Genomic DNA, 21,272 nt, shown 5'->3' with positions numbered 1-21,272 from the left:
GCACCCTTAACCTATAGACTGTGAGCTCTCCAGGGCAGGGCCCTCTTCCTCCTGTACTAGATGTGTTTAGTTTGTTATGTTTTGTATTTTATCACAAATCTTTGTCATTCTATACCCCTATCATTGTACCCAGCGCTACGGAATTTGGCGGCGCTTTACAAATAAATGATAATAATGATCCAGAGCAGATGGCCCCCCCTGTGAGATTATGAAGTGTTAGGTTGTGCTGTAACTAAATGTTTTATTTGGGTGAAGAGTTTTGATCATCCACACACACACACACTCATACACACACACAAACATACACTCATACACACACACAAACATACATACACACACATACACACACACATACATACATACTCACACAAACACACACACACAAACACATACATACACACACATACACACACAAACACATACATACACACACACACACATACATACATACACACAGGCATACACACACACATACTGTATATACATACACACACACACACATACATACATACTCACACAAACACACACACACACACTCATACACACACACAAACATACATACACTCTCACACACACACACACACATACATACTCACACAAACACACACACTCATACACACACACAAACATACATACATACACACATACTCACACAAACACACACACTCATACACACAAACAAACATACATTCATACACTCACACACACACACACACACACACACACACACACACATACATACATACATACTCACACAAATACACACACACACACCCAAACACATACACATATATACACACACATACACACACAAACACACACATACATACACACACACATACATACATACACACAGGCATACACACACACATACTGTATATACATACACACACACACACACACATATATACATACAAACACACACACCTATACACACATATATACATACACACACACAAACATACATACATACTCACACAAACACACACACTCATACACAAACATACATACATACACACTCACACACACACACACACATACATACTCACACAAACACATACATACACACACAAACACACACATACATACATACACACAGGCATACGCACACACATACATACATACACACAGGCATACACACACACATACTGTATATACATACACACACACACATATATACATACAAACACACACACACCTATACACACATATATACATACATACATACACACATACATACACATACACACATACATACACACACACATACTGTATATACATACACACACATATATACATACACACACATACAAACACACACACCTATACACACATATATACATACACACACACACACACACATACATACACACATACACACACACATACATACACACATATACATACATACACACAGGCATACACACATACATACACACATACATACACACATACATACACACAGGCATACACACACACATACTGTATATACATACACACACACATATATACATACACGCATGCACACACATACAAACACACACACCTATACACACATATATACATACGTACACACATACACACACACATACTGTATATACATACACACACACACACACATATATACATACACGCATACACACACATATAAACACACACACCTATACACACATATATACATACATACAAACACACACACACATATATACACACACAAACACACACACATACATACACACACATACATACACACACACACACATATACATACACGCATACACACACATACAAACACACACACCTATACACACATATATACATACACACATACATACAAACACACACACACACCTATACACACATATATACATGCACACACACATACAAACACACCCATATATACATACATACATACATACACACATATTTGCTCCCCCTTGTGTGAAATTGTGATCAGGTTTGCCCAGAATGACACAGTTTAACAGGAATATCAAACAACATTACATTATTATCTTCCTTTACACACAACACCCCTTACCTGTCAGCAGATTTAGCTACTTATTCCTAATCCACAGATAAAACAAGTCCACAGAAATGCTGGTCACAAAGAGGAGTACATAGCTTGTTAGGCACAGAGAGGACAGGGTCTCGGGCTTAGGATTCTGTCCTGTGGCCAGTGACCGGTCACAGTAACCAGTAAGAGACCAAACAGGCACACTGCAGCGATAGGACAGAGTTGTACTGAGTACATAAAGCAAATTGAACTTTGGATTCTGTTACAGCAGGTAATTAGTAACACCTGTATGTGGGAAGGAGAATGGGTTGGGCCAGGCCAGGAACATGTCACATATAGTTAACTTGTCACATATTACCTGCAACACTCTCCTAGGAAACCCCTAAAATACACAAGTGCACACAGAGCACAGGACGGGCAGGTTTCTCTGTAGCTGTGTGTGTCTGCACAGTAAACGTTTCCTTAGACAGCAGCCACATGCGACCAAAACACTTTATTATACTGTAAATTATATATAAAAGGGACGTGGTGGTGGGTGTTTATATGATAACTGTACTAATTAGCAAAGCCTTACAATGAACTATTATTATAGGGCAGGTTACATAATAACTGTACTAATTAGCAAACCCTTACAATGAACTATTAATATAGGGCAGGTTACATAATAACTATACTAATTAGTAAAGTCTTACAATGAACTATTACTATGGGGCAGGTTACATAATAACTGTACTAATTAGTAAAGTCTTACAATAAACTATTACTATAGGGCAGGTTAAATGATAACTGTACTAATTAGTAAAGTCTTACAATGAACTATTACTATGGGGCAGGATACATAATAACTGTACTAATTAGTAAAGTCTTACAATAAACTATTACTATAGGGCAGGTTAAATGATAACTGTACTAATTAGTAAAGTCTTACAATAAACTATTACTATAGGGCAGGTTACATAATAACTGTACTAATTAGTAAAGTCTTACAATAAACTATTACTATAGGACAGGTTAAATGATAACTGTACTAATTAGTAAAGTCTTACAATAAACTATTACTATAGGGCAGGTTACATAATAACTGTACAAATTAGTAAAGTCTTACAATAAACTATTACTATAGGGCAGGTTAAATGATAACTGTACTTATTAGTAAAGTCTTACAATAAACTTACTATAGGGCAGGTTAAATGATAACTGTACAAATTAGTAAAGTCTTACAATAAACTATTACTATAGGGCAGGTTACATAACTGTACTAATTAGTAAAGTGTTACAATAAACTATTACTATAAGGCAGGTTACAGGATAACTGTACTAATTAGTAAAGTCTTACAATAAACTATTACAATAGGGCAGGATACAGGATAACTGTACTAATTAGTAAAGTCTTAAAACAAACTATTACTATAGGGCAGGTTACATAATAACTGTACTAATTAGTAAAGTCTTACAAAAAACAATTAATATAGGACAGGTTACAGGATAACTGTACTGATTAGTAAAGTCTTCCAATAAACTATTACTATAGGGCAGGTTACATGATAACTGTACTAATTAGTAAAGTCTTAAAACAAACTATTACTATAGGGCAGGTTACATAATAATTGTACTAATTAGTAAAGTCTTACAATAAACTATTACTATAGGGCAGGTTACATGATAACTGTACTAATTAGTAAAGTCTTAAAACAAACTATTACTATAGGGCAGGTTACATAATAATTGTACTAATTAGTAAAGTCTTACAATAAACTATTACTATAGGGCAGGTTACAGGATAACTGTACTAATTAGTAAGGTCTTACAATAAACTATTACAATAGGGCAGGTTACAGGATAACTGTACTAATTAGTAAAGTCTAACAATAAACTATTACTATAGGGAAGGTTACATACAAACTGTACTAATTAGTAAAGTCTTACAATAAACTATTACTATAGGGCAGGTTACAGGATAACTGTACTAATTAGTAAAGTCTTACAATAAACTATTACAATAGGGCAGGTTATATAACTGTACTAATTAGTAAAGTCTAACAATAAACTATTACTATAGGGAAGGTTACATAATAACTGTACTAATTAGAAAAGTCTTACAATAAACTATTACTATAGGGAAGGTTACATACAAACTGTACTAATTAGTAAAGTCTTACAATAAACTATTACTATAGGGCAGGTTACAGGATAACTGTACTAATTAGTAAAGTCTTACAATAAACTATTACTATAGGGCAGGTTACAGGATAACTGTACTAATTAGTAAAGTTTTACAATAAACTATTACAATAGGGCAGGATACAGGAAACCTGTACTAATTAGTAAAGTCTTACAATAAACTATTACTATAGGGCAGGTTAAATGATAACTGTCCTAATTAGTAAAGTCTTAAAATAAACTATTACTATAGGGCAGGTTACAGGATAACTGTACTAATTAGTAAAGTCTTACAATAAACTATTACAATAGGGCAGGTTACAGGATAACTGTACTAATTAGTAAATTCTAACAATAAACTATTACTATAGGGAAGGTTACATACAAACTGTACTAATTAGTAAAGTCTTACAATAAACTATTACTATAGGGCAGGTTACAGGATAACTGTACTAATTAGTAAAGTTTACAATAAACTATTACAATAGGGCAGGTTACATAACTGTACTAATTAGTAAAGTCTTACAATAAACTTTTACTATAGGGCAGGTTACCTAATAACTGTACTAATTAGTAAAGTCTTACAATAAACTATTACTATAGGGAAGGTTACAAACAAACTGTACTAATTAGTAAAGTCTTACAATAAACTATTACTATAGGGCAGGTTACATAACTGTACTAATTAGTAAAGTCTTACAATAAACTATTACAATAGGGCAGGATACAGGATAACTGTACTAATTAGTAAAGTCTTACAATAAACTATTACTATAGGGCAGGTTAAATGATAACAGTACTAATTAGTAAAGTCTTACAATAAACTATTACTATAGGAAAGGTTACAGGATAACTGTACTAATTAGTAAAGTCTTACAATAAACTATTACTATAGGGCAGGTTACATGATAACTGTACTAATTAGTAAAGTCTTAAAATAAACTATTAATATAGGGCAGGTTACATAATAATTGTACTAATTAGTAAAGTCTTACAATAAACTATTACAATAGGGCAGGTTACAGGATAACTGTACTAAATAGTAAAGTCTTACAATAAACTATTACTATAGGGCAGGTTACATAATAACTGTACTAATTAGTAAAGTCTTACAATAAACTATTACAATAGGGCCGGTTACAGGATAACTGTACTAATTAGTAAAGTCTTACAATAAACTATTACTATAGGGCAGGTTAAATGATAACTGTACTAATTAGTAAAGTCTTACAATAATCTATTAATATAGGACAGGTTACAGGATAACTGTACTAATTAGTAAAGTCTTACAGTAAACTATTACTATAGGGCAGGTTACATGATAACTGTACTAATTAGTAAAGTCTTACAATAAAATATTAATATAGGGCAGTTTACAGGATAACTGTACTAATTAGTAAAGTCTTACAATAAACTTTTACTATAGGGCAGGTTACATGATAACTGTACTAATTAGTAAAGTCTTACAATAAACTATTACAATAGGGCAGGTTACAGGATAACTGTACTAATTAGTAAAGTCTTACAGTAAACTATTACTATAGGGCAGGTTACATGATAACTGTATTAATTAGTAAAGTCTTACAATAAACTATTAATATAGGGCAGTTTACAGGATAACTGTACTAATTAGTAAAAACTTACAATAAACTTTTAGTATAGGGCAGGTTACATGATAACTGTACTAATTAGTAAAGTCTTACAATAAACTATTACTATAGGGCAGGTTACATTATAACTGTACTAATTAGTAAAGTGTTACAATAAACTATTACTATAGGGCAGGTTACATAATAACTGTACTAATTAGTAAAGTCTTACAATAAACTATTACTATAGGGCAGGTTACATTATAACTGTACTAATTAGTAAAGTCTTACAATATACTATTACTATAGGGCAGGTTACATAATAACTGTACTAATTAGTAAAGTCTTACAATAAACTATTACTATAGGGCAGGTTACATAACTGTACAAATTAGTAAAGTCTTACAATAAACAATTACTATAGGGCAGGTTACATGATAACTGTACTAATAATTAAAGTCTTACAATAAACTATTACTATAGGGCAGGTTACATAATAACTGTATTAATTAGTAAAGTCTTACAATAAACTATTACAATAGGGCAGGTTACAGGATAACTGTACTAATTAGTAAAGGCTTACAATAAACTATTACAATAGGGCAAGTTACAGGATAACTGTACTAATTAGTAAAGTCTTACAATAAACTATTACAATAGGGCAAATTACATAATAAGTGTACTAATTAGTAAAGTCTTACAATAAACTATTACAATAGGGCAGGTTACAGGATAACTGTACTAATTAGTAAAGTCTTACAATAAACTATTACTATAGGGCAGGTTACATAATAACTGTACTAATTAGTAAAGTCTTACAATAAACTATTAAAATAGGGCCGGTTACAGGATAACTGTACTAATTAGTAAAGTCTTACAATAAACTATTACAATAGGGCAGGTTACAGGATAACTGTACTAATTAGTAAAGTCTTACAATAAACTTTTACTATAGGGCAGGTTACAGGATAACTGTACTAATTAGTAAAGTCTTACAATAAACTATTACTATAGGGCAGGTTAAATGATAACTGTACTAATTAGTAAAGTCTTACAATAAACTATTAATATAGGACAGGTTACAGGATAACTGTACTAATTAGTAAAGTCTTACAGTAAACTATTACTATAGGGCAGGTTACATGATAACTGTACTAATTAGTAAAGTCTTACAGTAAACTGTTAATATAGGGCAGGTTACAGGATAACTGTACTAATTAGTAAAGTCTTACAATAAACTTTTACTATAGGGCAGGTTACATGATAAGTGTACTAATTAGTAAAGTCTTACTATAAACTATTACTATAGGGCAGGTTACATGATAAGTGTACTAATTAGTAAAGTCTTACTATAAACTATTACTATAGGGCAGGTTACATAATAACTGTACTAATTAGTAAAGTGTTACAATAAACTATTACTATAGGGCAGGTTACATAATAACTGTACTAATTAGTAAAGTCTTACAATAAACTATTACTATAGGGCAGGTTACATTATAACTGTATTATATATATGATAGTGAAAGACAGCACCTTTTTCCTTCTGGGGCACGGGAAAGGGTTAGCCAGACCCCAATATGTATTCAAAAGAAGTAGTTTTCCAGCCTCCAGTCAAATTTTAAAAAGACCTTTATTAGTTTCTTACAGGGTCCATCATATGTTGATATGATGGACCCTGTAAGAAACTAATAAAGGTCTTTTTAAAATTTGACTGGAGGCTGGAAAACTACTTCTTTTGAATACATTATAACTGTACTAATTAGTAAAGTCTTACAATAAACTATTACTATAGGGCAGGTTACATGATAACTGTACTAATAATTAAAGTCTTACAATAAACTATGATTATAGGATAGGTTACATAATAACTGTACTAATTAGTAAAGTCTTACAATAAACTATTACTATAGGGCAGGTTACATGATAACTGTACTAATAATTAAAGTCTTACAATAAACTATTACTATAGGGCAGGTTACATAATAACTGTATTAATTAGTAAAATCTTACAATAAACTATTATTATAGGGCAGGTTACATGATAACGGTACTAATTAGTAAAGTCTTACAATAAACTATTACTATAGGGCAGGTTACATAATAACTGTACTAATTAGTAAAGACTTACAATAAACTATTACTATAGGGCAGGTTACATAATTATTGTACTAATTAGTAAAGTCTTACAATAAACTATTATTATAGAGCAGGTTACATGATAACGGTACTAATTAGTAAAGTCTTACAATAAACTATTACTATAGGGTAGGTTACATAATAACTGTACTAATTAGTAAAGACTTACAATAAACTATTACTATAGAGCAGATTACATAATAACTACTAATTAGTAAAGTCTTACAATAAACTATTACTATAGGGAAGGTTACATACAAACTGTACTAATTAGTAAAGTCTTACAATAAACTATTACTATAGGGCAGGTTACAGGATAACTGTACTAATTAGTAAAGTCTTACAATAAACTATTACAATAGGGCAGGTTACATAACTGTACTAATTAGTAAAGTCTTACAATAAACTATTACTATAGGGCAGGTTACAGGATAACTGTACTAATTAGTAAAGTCTTACAATATACTATTACTATAGGGCAGGTTACATAATAACTGTACTAATTAGTAAAGTCTTACAATAAACTATGACTATAGGGCAGGTTACATAATAACTGTACTAATTAGTAAAGTCTTACAATAAACTATTACTATAGGGCAGGTTACATGATAAATGTACTAATAATTAAAGTCTTACAATAAACTATTACTATAGGGCAGGTTACATAATAACTGTATTAATTAGTAAAATCTTACAATAAACTATTATTATAGGGCAGGTTACATGATAACGGTACTAATTAGTAAAGTCTTACAATAAACTATTACTATAGGGCAGGTTACATAATAACTGTATTAATTAGTAAAGACTTACAATAAACTATTACTATAGGGCAGGTTACATAATTATTGTACTAATTAGTAAAGTCTTACAATAAACTATTATTATAGGGCAGGTTACATGATAACGGTACTAATTAGTAAAGTCTTACAATAAACTATTACTATAGGGTAGGTTACATAATAACTGTACTAATTAGTAAAGACTTACAATAAACTATTACTATAGAGCAGTCTTACAATAAACTATTACTATAGGGCAGGTTACATGATAAATGTACTAATAATTAAAGTCTTACAATAAACTATTACTATAGGGCAGGTTACATAATAACTGTATTAATTAGTAAAATCTTACAATAAACTATTATTATAGGGCAGGTTAGATGATAACGGTACTAATTAGTAAAGTCTTACAATAAACTATTACTATAGGGCAGGTTACATAATAACTGTACTAATTAGTAAAGACTTACAATAAACTATTACTATAGGGCAGGTTACATAATTATTGTACTAATTAGTAAAGTCTTACAATAAACTATTATTATAGGGCAGGTTACATGATAACGGTACTAATTAGTAAAGTCTTACAATAAACTATTACTATAGGGTAGGTTACATAATAACTGTACTAATTAGTAAAGACTTACAATAAACTATTACTATAGGGCAGGTTACATAATTATTGTACTAATTAGTAAAGTCTTACAATAAACTATTATTATAGGGCAGGTTACATGATAACGGTACTAATTAGTAAAGTCTTACAATAAACTATTACTATAGGGTAGGTTACATAATAACTGTACTAATTAGTAAAGACTTACAATAAACTATTACTATAGAGCAGGTTACATAATAACTACTAATTAGTAAAGTCTTACAATAAACTATTACTATAGGGCAGGTTACATAAGAACTGTAATAATTAGTAAAGTCTTACTATAAACATACTATAGGGCATTCTAATATCCCTGAAATACCCACTGTTGTGGATACTGATATTTACATGGACTCCGCTGTGTTTAGTCTATCTGTATTCATATGTTTTAAGTTTGCCTTCCTTAGACTGTTTCTCTATCTATTACAAAAGTTACAAAGGTTGGCTGCTGAGAGGAAATATAATACTAGTATCCCCTCCACTTCCCCGCTCCCCCCCCTTTAATGCGGTAAGGGATGGATAACCTATCCTCCGCAAAACTTTATTGGCAGAGTTTTGTAGTCTTTGCCTAGTCTGATGAGCCCTACTAAAGCTTTCTCCTGTATATACATTGATAAGCTCTTCAGGCCCTTAATATCAAAACGGTTATAGTGTCTACTTTTATGATCCTCACTATTACACTTTTAGGAAGTTTATCCTACTCTGTTAAACGTCACTTGGCTATGGGCGTATGCCTCTGATTGATAGATCTTTTTGAATAACTTCCATTGCAGAAAGCTTGTTTATATTATCCTACTGTATTTAACCCCTTAATGACCGGACCATTTTTCAATTTTCTTACCCTTAATGACAATGGCTATTTTTACATTTCTGCAGTGTTTGTGTTTAGCTGTAATTTTCCTCTTACTCATTTACTGTACCCACACATATTATATACCGTTTTTCTCGCCATTAAATGGACTTTCTAAAGATACCATTATTTTCATCATATCTTATAATTTACTATAAAAAAAATTATAAAATATGAGGAAAAAATTGAAAAAAAACACACTTTTTCTAACTTTGACCCCAAAAATCTGTTACACATCTACGACCACCAAAAAACACCCATGCTAAATAGTTTCTAAATTTTGTCCTGAGTTTAGAAATACCCAATGTTTACATTATCTTTGCTTTTTTTGCAAGTTATAGGGCAATAAATACAAGTAGCACTTTGCTATTTCCAAACCACTTTTTTTCAAAATTAGCGCTAGTTACATTGGAACACTGATATCTGTCCGGAATCTCTGAATATCCCTTGACATGTATATATTTATTTTTAGAAGACAACCCAAAGTATTGATTTATACCCATTTTGGTATATTTCATGCCACCATTTCACTGCCAAATGCGAGCAAATATAAAAAAATCGTTCACTTTTTCCCAAATTTTGTCACAAACTTTAGGTTTCTCACTGAAATTATTTACAAACAGTTTGTGCAATTATGGCACAAATGGTTGTAAATGCTTCTCTGGGATCCTCTTTGTTCAGAAATAGCAGACATATATGGCTTTGGCATTGCTTTTTGGTAATTAGAAGGCCACTAAATGCTGCTGTGCACCACACGTGTATTATGCCCAGCAGTGAAGGGGTTAATTAGGGAGCTTGTAGAGACCTTGAAGGGTTAATTTTAGCTTTAGTGTATTGTAGTAGACAACCCAAAGTATTGATCTAGACCCATTTTGTTACATTTGATGCCACCATTTCACCGCCAAATGTGAGCAAATAAAAAAAAAGTTAAAATTTTCACAATTTTAGGTTTCTCACTGAAATTATTTACAAACAGCTTGTGCAATTATGTCACAAATGGTTGTAAATGCTTCTCTGGGATCTCCTTTGTTCAGAAATATCAGACATATATGGCTTTGGCGTTGCTTTTTGGCAATTAGGAGGCCACTAAATGCTGCTGCGCACCACACTTGTATTATGCCCAGCAGTTAAGGGGTTAATTAGGTAGCTTGTAGAGAGCTTGCAGGGTTAATTTTAGCTTTAGTGTAGAGATCAGCCTCCCACCTGACACATCCCACCCCCTGATCCCTCCCAAACAGCTCTCTTCCCTCCCCCACCCAACAATTGTCCCGCCATCTTAAGTACTGGCAGAAAGTCTGCCAGTACTAAAATAAAAACAGAATTTATGCTTACCTGATAAATTACTTTCTCCAACGGTGTGTCCGGTCCACGGCGTCATCCTTACTTGTGGGATATTCTCTTCCCCAACAGGAAATGGCAAAGAGTCCCAGCAAAGCTGGTCACATGATCCCTCTTAGGCTCCGCCCACCCCAGTCATTCGACCGACGGACAGGAGGAAATATATATAGGAGAAACCATATGATACCGTGGTGACTGTAGTTAGAGAAAATAATTCATCAGACCTGATTAAAAAACCAGGGCGGGCCGTGGACCGGACACACCGTTGGAGAAAGTAATTTATCAGGTAAGCATAAATTCTGTTTTCTCCAACATTGGTGTGTCCGGTCCACGGCGTCATCCTTACTTGTGGGAACCAATACCAAAGCTTTAGGACACGGATGAAGGGAGGGAGCAAATCAGGTCACCTAAAAGGAAGGAACCACAGCTTGCAAAACCTTTCTCCCAAAAATAGCCTCCGAAGAAGCAAAAGTATCAAATTTGTAAAATTTGGCAAAAGTGTGCAGTGAAGACCAAGTCGCTGCCTTACATATCTGATCAACAGAAGCCTCGTTCTTGAAGGCCCATGTGGAAGCCACAGCCCTAGTGGAGTGAGCTGTGATTCTTTCAGGAGGCTGCCGTCCGGCAGTCTCATAAGCCAATCGGATGATGCTTTTAAGCCAAAAGGAAAGAGAGGTAGAAGTCGCTTTTTGACCTCTCCTTTTACCAGAATAAACAACAAACAAGGAAGATGTTTGTCTGAAATCTTTAGTAGCCTCTAAATAGAACTTTAGAGCACGGACAACGTCCAAATTGTGTAACAAACGTTCCTTCTTTGAAACTGGATTCGGACACAAAGAAGGTACAACTATCTCCTGGTTAATATTTTTGTTAGAAACAACTTTAGGAAGAAAACCAGGCTTAGTACGCAAAACCACCTTATCTGCATGGAACACCAGATAAGGAGGAGAACACTGCAGAGCAGATAACTCTGAAACTCTTCTAGCAGAAGAAATTGCAACCAAAAACAAAACTTTCCAAGATAGTAACTTAATATCTATGGAATGTAAGGGTTCAAACGGAACCCCTTGAAGAACTGAAAGAACTAGATTTAGACTCCAGGGAGGAGTCAAAGGTCTGTAAACAGGTTTGATCCTAACCAGAGCCTGAACAAATGCTTGAACATCTGGCACAGCTGCCAGTCTTTTGTGTAGTAAGACAGATAAAGCAGAGATCTGTCCCTTTAGGGAACTTGCAGATAATCCTTTCTCCAAACCTTCTTGAAGAAAGGAGAGAATCTTAGGAATTTTTATCTTATTCCATGGGAATCCTTTGGATTCACACCAACAGATATATTTTTTCCATATTTTATGGTAAATTTTTCTAGTTACAGGTTTTCTGGCCTGAACCAGAGTATCTATCACCGAATCTGAAAACCCACGCTTTGATAGAATCAAGCGTTCAATCTCCAAGCCATCAGTTGGAGGGAGACCAGATTTGGGTGTTCGAATGGACCTTGAACAAGAAGGTCCTGTCTCAAAGGTAGCTTCCATGGTGGAGCCGATGACATATTCACCAGGTCTGCATACCAAGTCCTGCGTGGCCACGCAGGAGCTATCAAGATCACCGAGGCCCTCTCCTGATTGATCCTGGCTACCAGCCTGGGAATGAGAGGAAACGGTGGGAATACGTAAGCTAGGTTGAAAGTCCAAGGTGCTACTAGTGCATCTACTAGAGTCGCCTTGGGATCCCTGGATCTGGACCCGTAGCAAGGAACCTTGAAGTTCTGACGAGACGCCATCAGATCCATGTCTGGAATGCCCCATAATTGAGTTATTTGGGCGAAAATTTTCCGGATGGAGTTCCCACTCCCCCGGATGAAATGTCTGATGACTCAGAAAATCCGCTTCCCAATTTTCCACTCCTGGGATGTGGATCGCAGACAAGTGGCAGGAGTGATCCTCCGCCCATTGAATTATTTTGGTCACTTCTTTCATCGCCAGGGAACTCTTTGTTCCCCCTTGATGATTGATATAAGCAACAGTCGTCATGTTGTCTGATTGGAACCTTATGAATTTGGCCTTTGCTAGTTGAGGCCAAGCTCTGAGAGCATTGAATATCGCTCTCAGTTCCAGAATGTTTATCGGGAGAAGAGACTCTTCCCGAGAGCATAGACCCTGAGCTTTCAGGGATTCCCAGACCGCACCCCAGCCCACTAGACTGGCGTCGGTCGTGACAATGACCCACTCTGGCCTGCGGAAGCTCATTCCCTGGGACAGATGGTCCAGGGTCAGCCACCAACGGAGTGAATCTCTGGTCTTTTGATCTACTTGAATCATTGGAGACAAGTCTGTATAATCCCCATTCCACTGTTTGAGCATGCACAGTTGTAATGGTCTTAGATGAATTCGTGCAAAAGGAACTATGTCCATTGTTGCAACCATCAATCCTATTACTTCCATGCACTGCGCTATGGAAGGACGAGGAACAGAATGAAGCACTTGACAAGAGCTTAGAAGTTTTGATTTTCTGACCTCTGTCAGAAAAATCCTCATTTCTAAGGAATCTATTATTGTTCCCAAGAAGGGAACTCTTGTTGACGGGGACAGAGAACTCTTTTCTTTGTTCACCTTCCATCCGTGAGATGTGAGAAAGGCTAGAACGATGTCCGTATGAGCCTTTGCCTTTGACAGGGACGACGCTTGTATTAGAATGTCGTCCAAGTAAGGTACTACTGCAATGCCCCTTGGTCTTAGAACCGCTAGAAGGGACCCTAGCACCTTTGTGAAAATCCTTGGAGCAGTGGCTAATCCGAATGGAAGAGCCACAAACTGGTAATTTTTGTCCAGAAAAGCGAACCTTAGGAACTGATGATGTTCCTTGTGGATAGGGATATGTAGGTACGCATCCTTTAGATCCACGGTAGTCATAAATTGACTTTCCTGGATGGTGGGTAGAATCGTTCGAATAGTTTCCATTTTGAACGATGGTACCCTGAGAAATTTGTTTAGGATCTTCAAATCCAAAATTGGTCTGAACGTTCCCTCTTTTTTGGGAACTACGAACAGATTGGAATAAAATCCCATTCCTTGTACCTTTATTGGAACTGGGTGTATCACTCCCATCTTTAACAGGTCTTCTACACAATGTAAGAATGCCTGTCTCTTTATTTGGTTTGAGGATAAGTGAGACTTGTGGAACCTTCCCCTTGGGGGTAGTTCCTTGAATTCCAGGAGATAACCTTGAGAAACTATTTCTAGCGCCCAAGGATCCTGAACATCTCTTGCCCAAGCCTGAGCAAAGAGAGAGAGTCTGCCCCCCACCAGATCCGGTCCCGGATCGGGGGCTACTCCTTCATGCTGTCTTGTTAGCAGTGGCAGGCTTCTTGGCCTGCTTACCTTTGTTCCAGCCTTGCATTGGTTTCCAGGCTGGTTTGGGTTGTGAGGCATTACCCTCTTGCTTAGAGGATGCAGAATTAGAGGCTGGTCCATTTCTGCGAAAGGGACGAAAATTAGGCTTATTTTTAGCCTTAAAAGACCTATCCTGTGGAAGGGCGTGGCCCTTTCCCCCAGTGATGTCTGAAATAATCTCTTTCAAATCAGGTCCAAATAAAGTTTTACCTTTGAAAGGAATGTTAAGTAATTTTGTCTTGGATGACACATCCGCTGACCAAGACTTTAGCCAAAGCGCTCTGCGCGCCACAATAGCAAACCCTGAATTTTTCGCCGCTAATTTTGCTAATTGCAAAGCGGCATCTAAAATAAAAGAGTTATCCAATTTAAGTGCGTGAACTCTGTCCATAACCTCCTCATATGGAGTTTCTCTACTGAGCGACTTTTCTAGTTCCTCGAACCAGAACCACGCTGCCGTAGTGACAGGAACAATGCATGAAATTGGTTGTAGAAGGTAGCCTTGCTGTACAAAAATCTTTTTAAGCAAACCTTCCAATTTTTTATCCATAGGATCTTTGAAAGCACAACTATCTTCGATAGGAATAGTAGTGCGTTTGTTTAGAGTAGAAACTGCCCCCTCGACCTTGGGGACTGTCTGCCATAAGTCCTTTCTGGGGTCGACCATAGGAAATAATTTCTTAAATATAGGGGGAGGAACAAAAGGTATGCCGGGCTTTTCCCACTCTTTATTTACTATGTCCGCCACCCGCTTGGGTATAGGAAAAGCGTCGGGGGGCACCGGAACCTCTAGGACCCTGTCCATCTTGCATAATTTCTCTGGAATGACCAAATTGTCACAATCATCCAGAGTAGATAACACCTCCTTAAGCAGTGCGCGGAGATGTTCTAATTTAAATTTAAATGTCACAACATCAGGTTCAGCTTGATGAGAAATTTTTCCTGAATCTGAAATTTCTCCCTCAGACAAAACCTCCCTCATGGCCCCTTCAGATTGGTGTGAGGGTATGACAGAACAATTATCATCAGCGTCCTCTTGCTCTTCAGTGTTTAAAACAGAGCAATCGCGCTTTCTCTGATAAGTAGGCATTTTGGATAAAAGATTTGCTATGGAGTTATCCATTACAGCCGTTAATTGTTGCATGGTAATAAGTATTGGCGCACTAGATGTACTAGGGGCCTCCTGCATGGGCAAAACTGGTGTAGACACAGTAGGAGATGATGTAGTATCATGTTTACTCCCCTCATTTGAGGAATCATCTTGGGCAATATCATTATTTGTGGCAGTACTGTCCTTACTTTGTTTGGACGCTATGGCACAATTATCACATAAATTTAAATGGGGAGACACATTGGCTTTCATACATATAGAACATAGCTTATCTGATGGTACAGACATGTTAAACAGGCTTAAACTTGTCAACAAAGCACAAAAAACGTTTTAAAATAAAACCGTTACTGTCACTTTAAATTTCAAACAGAAAACACTTTATTACTGAATATGTGAAAAAGTATGAAGGAATTGTTCAAAAATTACCAAATTTTCACCACAGTGTCTTAAAGCCTTAAAAGTATTGCACACCAAATTTCAGAGCTTTAACCCTTAAAATAACGGAACCAGAGCCGTTTTTCAATTTAACCCCTATACAGTCCCAGATACAGTCTTTGCTAAGACCCAACCAAGCCCTGAGGGGAATACGATACCAAATGACGCCTTCTAAAAGCTTTTTCAGAGATTCTTAGATCCACACACATGCATCTGCATGCCCTGTTCTCAAAAAACAACTGCACAAAAATGAGGCTCAGTCTATGACTAGAAAGGCCCCCTGACTGAAAAAGGTGTCCAATACAGTGCCTGCCGTTTTATAAACGTTCCCCAAGATTATAAATGTCAATTGTTAGCCTAAATTTGAATAATATGCACAAATAAAGCAATCGATTTAGCCCATAAAAATGTCTACCAGTTTTTTAGCCCATAATAAGCCCTTTATTCTGTTTGTTTTTTGACTAAGAAAATGGCTTACCGGTCCCCATGAGGGGAAATGACAGCCTTCCAGCATTACACAGTCTTGTTAGAAATATGGCTAGTCATACCTTAAGCAGAAAAGTCTGCTAACTGTTTCCCCCAACTGAAGTTACTTCATCTTAACAGTCCTATGTGGAAACAGCAACCGATTTTAGTTACTGTCTGCTAAAATCATCTTCCTCTTACAAACAGAAATCTTCATCCTTTTCTGTTTCAGAGTAAATAGTACATACCAGCACTATTTTAAAATAACAAACACTTGATAGAAGAATAAAAACTACATTTAAACACCAAAAAACTCTTAACCATCTCCGTGGAGATGTTGCCTGTGCAACGGCAAAGAGAATGACTGGGGTGGGCGGAGCCTAGGAGGGATCATGTGACCAGCTTTGCTGGGACTCTTTGCCATTTCCTGTTGGGGAAGAGAATATCCCACAAGTAAGGATGACGCCGTGGACCGGACACACCAATGTTGGAGAAAGGTGTTTGTTTTTTTTTATTATTCATCTGTGATGGACCCCTGCCTTAGCCCCCAACCTCCCTGATCCCCCCCAAACAGCTCTCTAGCCCTCCCAACCTACCTATTTGCCACCATCTTGGGTACTGGCAGCTGTCTGCCAGTACCCAGTTTTCCCAAAAAAAGAGAGGTTGTTTTTTTTTTGTTTTTTTTCTTAAATACATAGTTTTCTGTAGTGTAGCTTCCCCCCCCCTCAATAACCCCATCCCCCTACCCTAGCAGATCCTATTAGTATTTTTTTTTAAAAAAAAATGTTTTCTGCCCCCCTCTCTCTTCTTTAATCATTGGTGGCAGTGGTTGCTGCGCGCGTGCGCGCCCCCGCAGGCCCCCCTCCGCACGCTCCCAGCATCCGGCGTGCACATAGCACTTGCAGGAACCGGATGCCGGGTAGCGATGGGCCGCCCACCCACCTCCCTTGAAAGCTCCCACCCACCAACGAACGGCACCATCGCTACCGGTGCAGAGAGGGCCACAGAGTGGCTCTCTCTGCATCGGATGCTTGTTAAAGGGTATTGCAGGATGCCTCAATATCGAGGCATCACTGCAATACCCTGAGAGCTGCTGGAAGCGATTGCGATCGTTTCCAGCACTCTCTTAAACAACTGACGTACCAGGTACGTCCATTGTCACTAACTGACAGTTTTTGCAGGACGTACCTGGTACGTCAGTTGTCATTAAGGGGTTAATGTGCTAACTAAACTTTGTGAGGACGTAGCCATTTGTTCAGTTTCCTTGACACAATGATAACTGACGCTATTTAAGTATGTGCTTGGTGTCATCCAGGTACTTTGAGAATGAGGTCCCACCAGGGTACCTAGATGTCTTTGATGACACAACAATCTTTTAAAATTTAAAATATAGAACAGAAAAGTCTGGCTGCTCTGATTATTCTTTACTGTATTACTGTGATGTTTTTTTACTGGAATACTATCTGTATCTTTACTTGCCATATATGTATTACTGTGTGATATTTCTACAATAAAAATAAATTTTCAAAAAAAATACTATAGGGCAGGTTACATTATAACTGTACTAATTAGTAAAGTCTTACAATTAACTATTACAATAGGGCAGGTTACAGGATAACTGTACTAATTAGTAAAGTCTTACAATAAACTATTACTATAGGGTAGGTTACATAATAACTGTACTAATTAGTAAAGACTTACAATAAACTATTACTATAGAGCAGGTTACATAATAACTACTAATTAGTAAAGTCTTACAATAAACTATTACTATAGGGCAGGTTACATAAGAACTGTAATAATTAGTAAAGTCTTACTATAAACTAATACTATAGGGCATTCTAATATCCCTGAAATACCCACTGTTGTGGATACTGATATTTACATGGACTCCGCTGTGTTTAGTCTATCTGTATTCATATGTTTTAAGTTTGCCTTCCTTAGACTGTTTCTCTATCTATTACAAAGGTTACAAAGGTTGGCTGCTGAGAGGAAATATAATACTAGTATCCCCTCCACTTCCCCGCTCCCCCCTTTAATGCGGTAAGGGATGGATAACCTATCCTCCGCAACACTTTATTGGCAGAGTTTTGTAGTCTTTGCCTAGTCTGATGAGCCCTACTAAAGCTTTCTCCTGTATATACATTGATAAGCTCTTCAGGCCCTTAATATCAAAAAAGGTTATAGTGTCTACTTTTATGATCCTCACTATTACACTTTTAGGAAGTTTATCCTACTCTGTTAAACGTCACTTGGCTATGGACGTATGCCTCTGATTGATAGTTCTTTTGGAATAACTTCCATTGCAGAAAGCTTGTTGATATTATCCTACTGTATTTAATGTGCTAACTAAACTTTGTGAGGACGTAGCCATTTGTTCAGTTTCCTTGACACAATGATAACTGACGCTATTTAAGTATGTGCTTGGTGTCATCCAGGTACTTTGAGAATGAGGTCCCACCAGGGTACCTAGATGTCTTTGATGACACAACAATCTTTTAAAATTTAAAATGAAGAACAGAAAAGTCTGGCTGCTCTGATTATTCTTTACTGTATTACTGTGATGTTTTTTTACTGGAATACTATCTGTATCTTTACTTGCCATATATGTATTACTGTGTGATATTTCTACAATAAAAATAAATTTAAAAAAAAATACTATAGGGCAGGTTACATTATAACTGTACTAATTAGTAAAGTCTTACAATAAACTATAACAATAGGGCAGGTTACAGGATAACTGTACTAATTAGTAAAGTCTTACAATAAACTATTACTATAGGGCAGGTTACATAATAACTACTAATTTGTAAAGTCTTACAATAAACTATTACTATAGGGCAGGTTACATTATAACTGTACTAATTAGTAAAGTCTTACAATAAACTATTACTATAGGGCAGGTTACATAATAACTGTACTAATTTGTAAAGTCTTACAATAAACTATTACTATAGGGCAGGTTACATAATAACTGTACTAATTAGTAAAGTCTTACAATAAACTATTACTATAGGGCAGGTTACATGATAACTGTACTAATTAGTAAAGTCTTACAATAAACTATTATTATAGGGCAGGTTACATGATAACTGTACTAATTAGTAAAGTCTTACAATAAACTATTACTATAGGGCAGGTTACATAATAACTGTACTAATTAGTAAAGTATTACAATAAACTATTACTATAGAGCAAGTTACATAATAACTGTACTAATTAGTAAAGTCTTACAATAAACTATTACAATAGGGCAGGTTACATAAAAACTGTACTAATTAGTAAAGTCTTACTATAAACTAATACTATTGGGCAGGTTACAGGATAACTGTACTAATTAGTAAAGTCGTACAATAAACTATTACAATAGGGTAGGTTACAGGATAACTGTACTAATGAGTAAAGTCTTACAAAAAACTATTACTATAGGGCAGGTTACAGGATAACTGTACTAATTAGTAAAGTCTTACAATAAACTATTACAATAGGGTAGGTTACAGGATAACTGTACTAATGAGTAAAGTCTTACAAAAAACTATTAATATAGGACAGGTTACAGGATAACTGTACTAATTAGTAAAGTCTTACAATAAACTATCACTATAGGGCAGGTTTTATGATAACTGTACTAATTAGTAAAGTCTTACAATAAACTATTACTATAGGGAAGGTTACATAATAACTGTACTAATTAGTATGGTCTTACAATAAACTATTACCATAGGGCAGGTTACATAATAATTGTACTAATTAGTAAAGTCTTACAATAAACTATTACAATAGGACAGGTTACAGGATAACTGTACTAATTAGTAAAGTCTTACAAAAAACTATTAATATAGGACAGGTTACAGGATAACTGTACTAATTAGTAAAGTCTTACAATAAACTATTACTATAGGGAAGGTTACATAATAACTGTACTAATTAGTATGGTCTTACAATAAACTATTACTATAGGGCAGGTTACATAATAATTGTACTAATTAGTAAAGTCTTACACTAAACTATTACAATAGGGCAGGTTACAGGATAACTGTACTAATTAGTAAAATCTTACAATAAACTATTACAATAGGGCAGGTTACAGGATAACTATACTAATTAGTAAAGTCTTACAATAAACTATTACAATAGGAAAGGTTACAGGATAACTATACTAATCAGTAAAGTCTTACAATAAACTATTACTATAGGGCAGGTTACATAATAACTGTACTAATCAGTAAAGTCTTACAATAAACTATTACAATAGGGCAGGTTATATAAATGTACTAATTAGTAAAGTCGTACAATAAACTATTATTATAAGGCAGGTTACATAATAACTGTACTAATT

General features: G+C 35.5%; 1 protein-coding gene across 2 annotated transcripts in view; it reads right to left on the bottom strand.

Annotated features, from left to right (window-relative positions):
* The window catches only part of LOC128648395 (phospholipid-transporting ATPase ID), a 381,201-nt gene that overhangs the window by 340,438 nt on the left and 19,491 nt on the right, over positions 1–21,272 (bottom strand). Inside the window, exon 1 of one of the 2 annotated variants that reach the window (XM_053701019.1) lies at positions 2,039–2,209. The exons of the other annotated variant lie outside the window; for it this stretch is intronic. The gene's annotated coding sequence lies outside the window, so the exon portion shown is untranslated. Of the gene's footprint in view, positions 1–2,038; positions 2,210–21,272 lie in introns of those variants that run through there. 2 annotated transcript variants of the gene reach the window in all.

Source organism: Bombina bombina, chromosome 2 (genome assembly GCF_027579735.1).
Source record: "Bombina bombina isolate aBomBom1 chromosome 2, aBomBom1.pri, whole genome shotgun sequence".
Classification (NCBI taxonomy): domain Eukaryota; kingdom Metazoa; phylum Chordata; class Amphibia; order Anura; family Bombinatoridae; genus Bombina; species Bombina bombina.
Note: the sequence above shows the minus strand (reverse complement) of the source record. Positions and strands in the feature narration are given on the sequence as shown.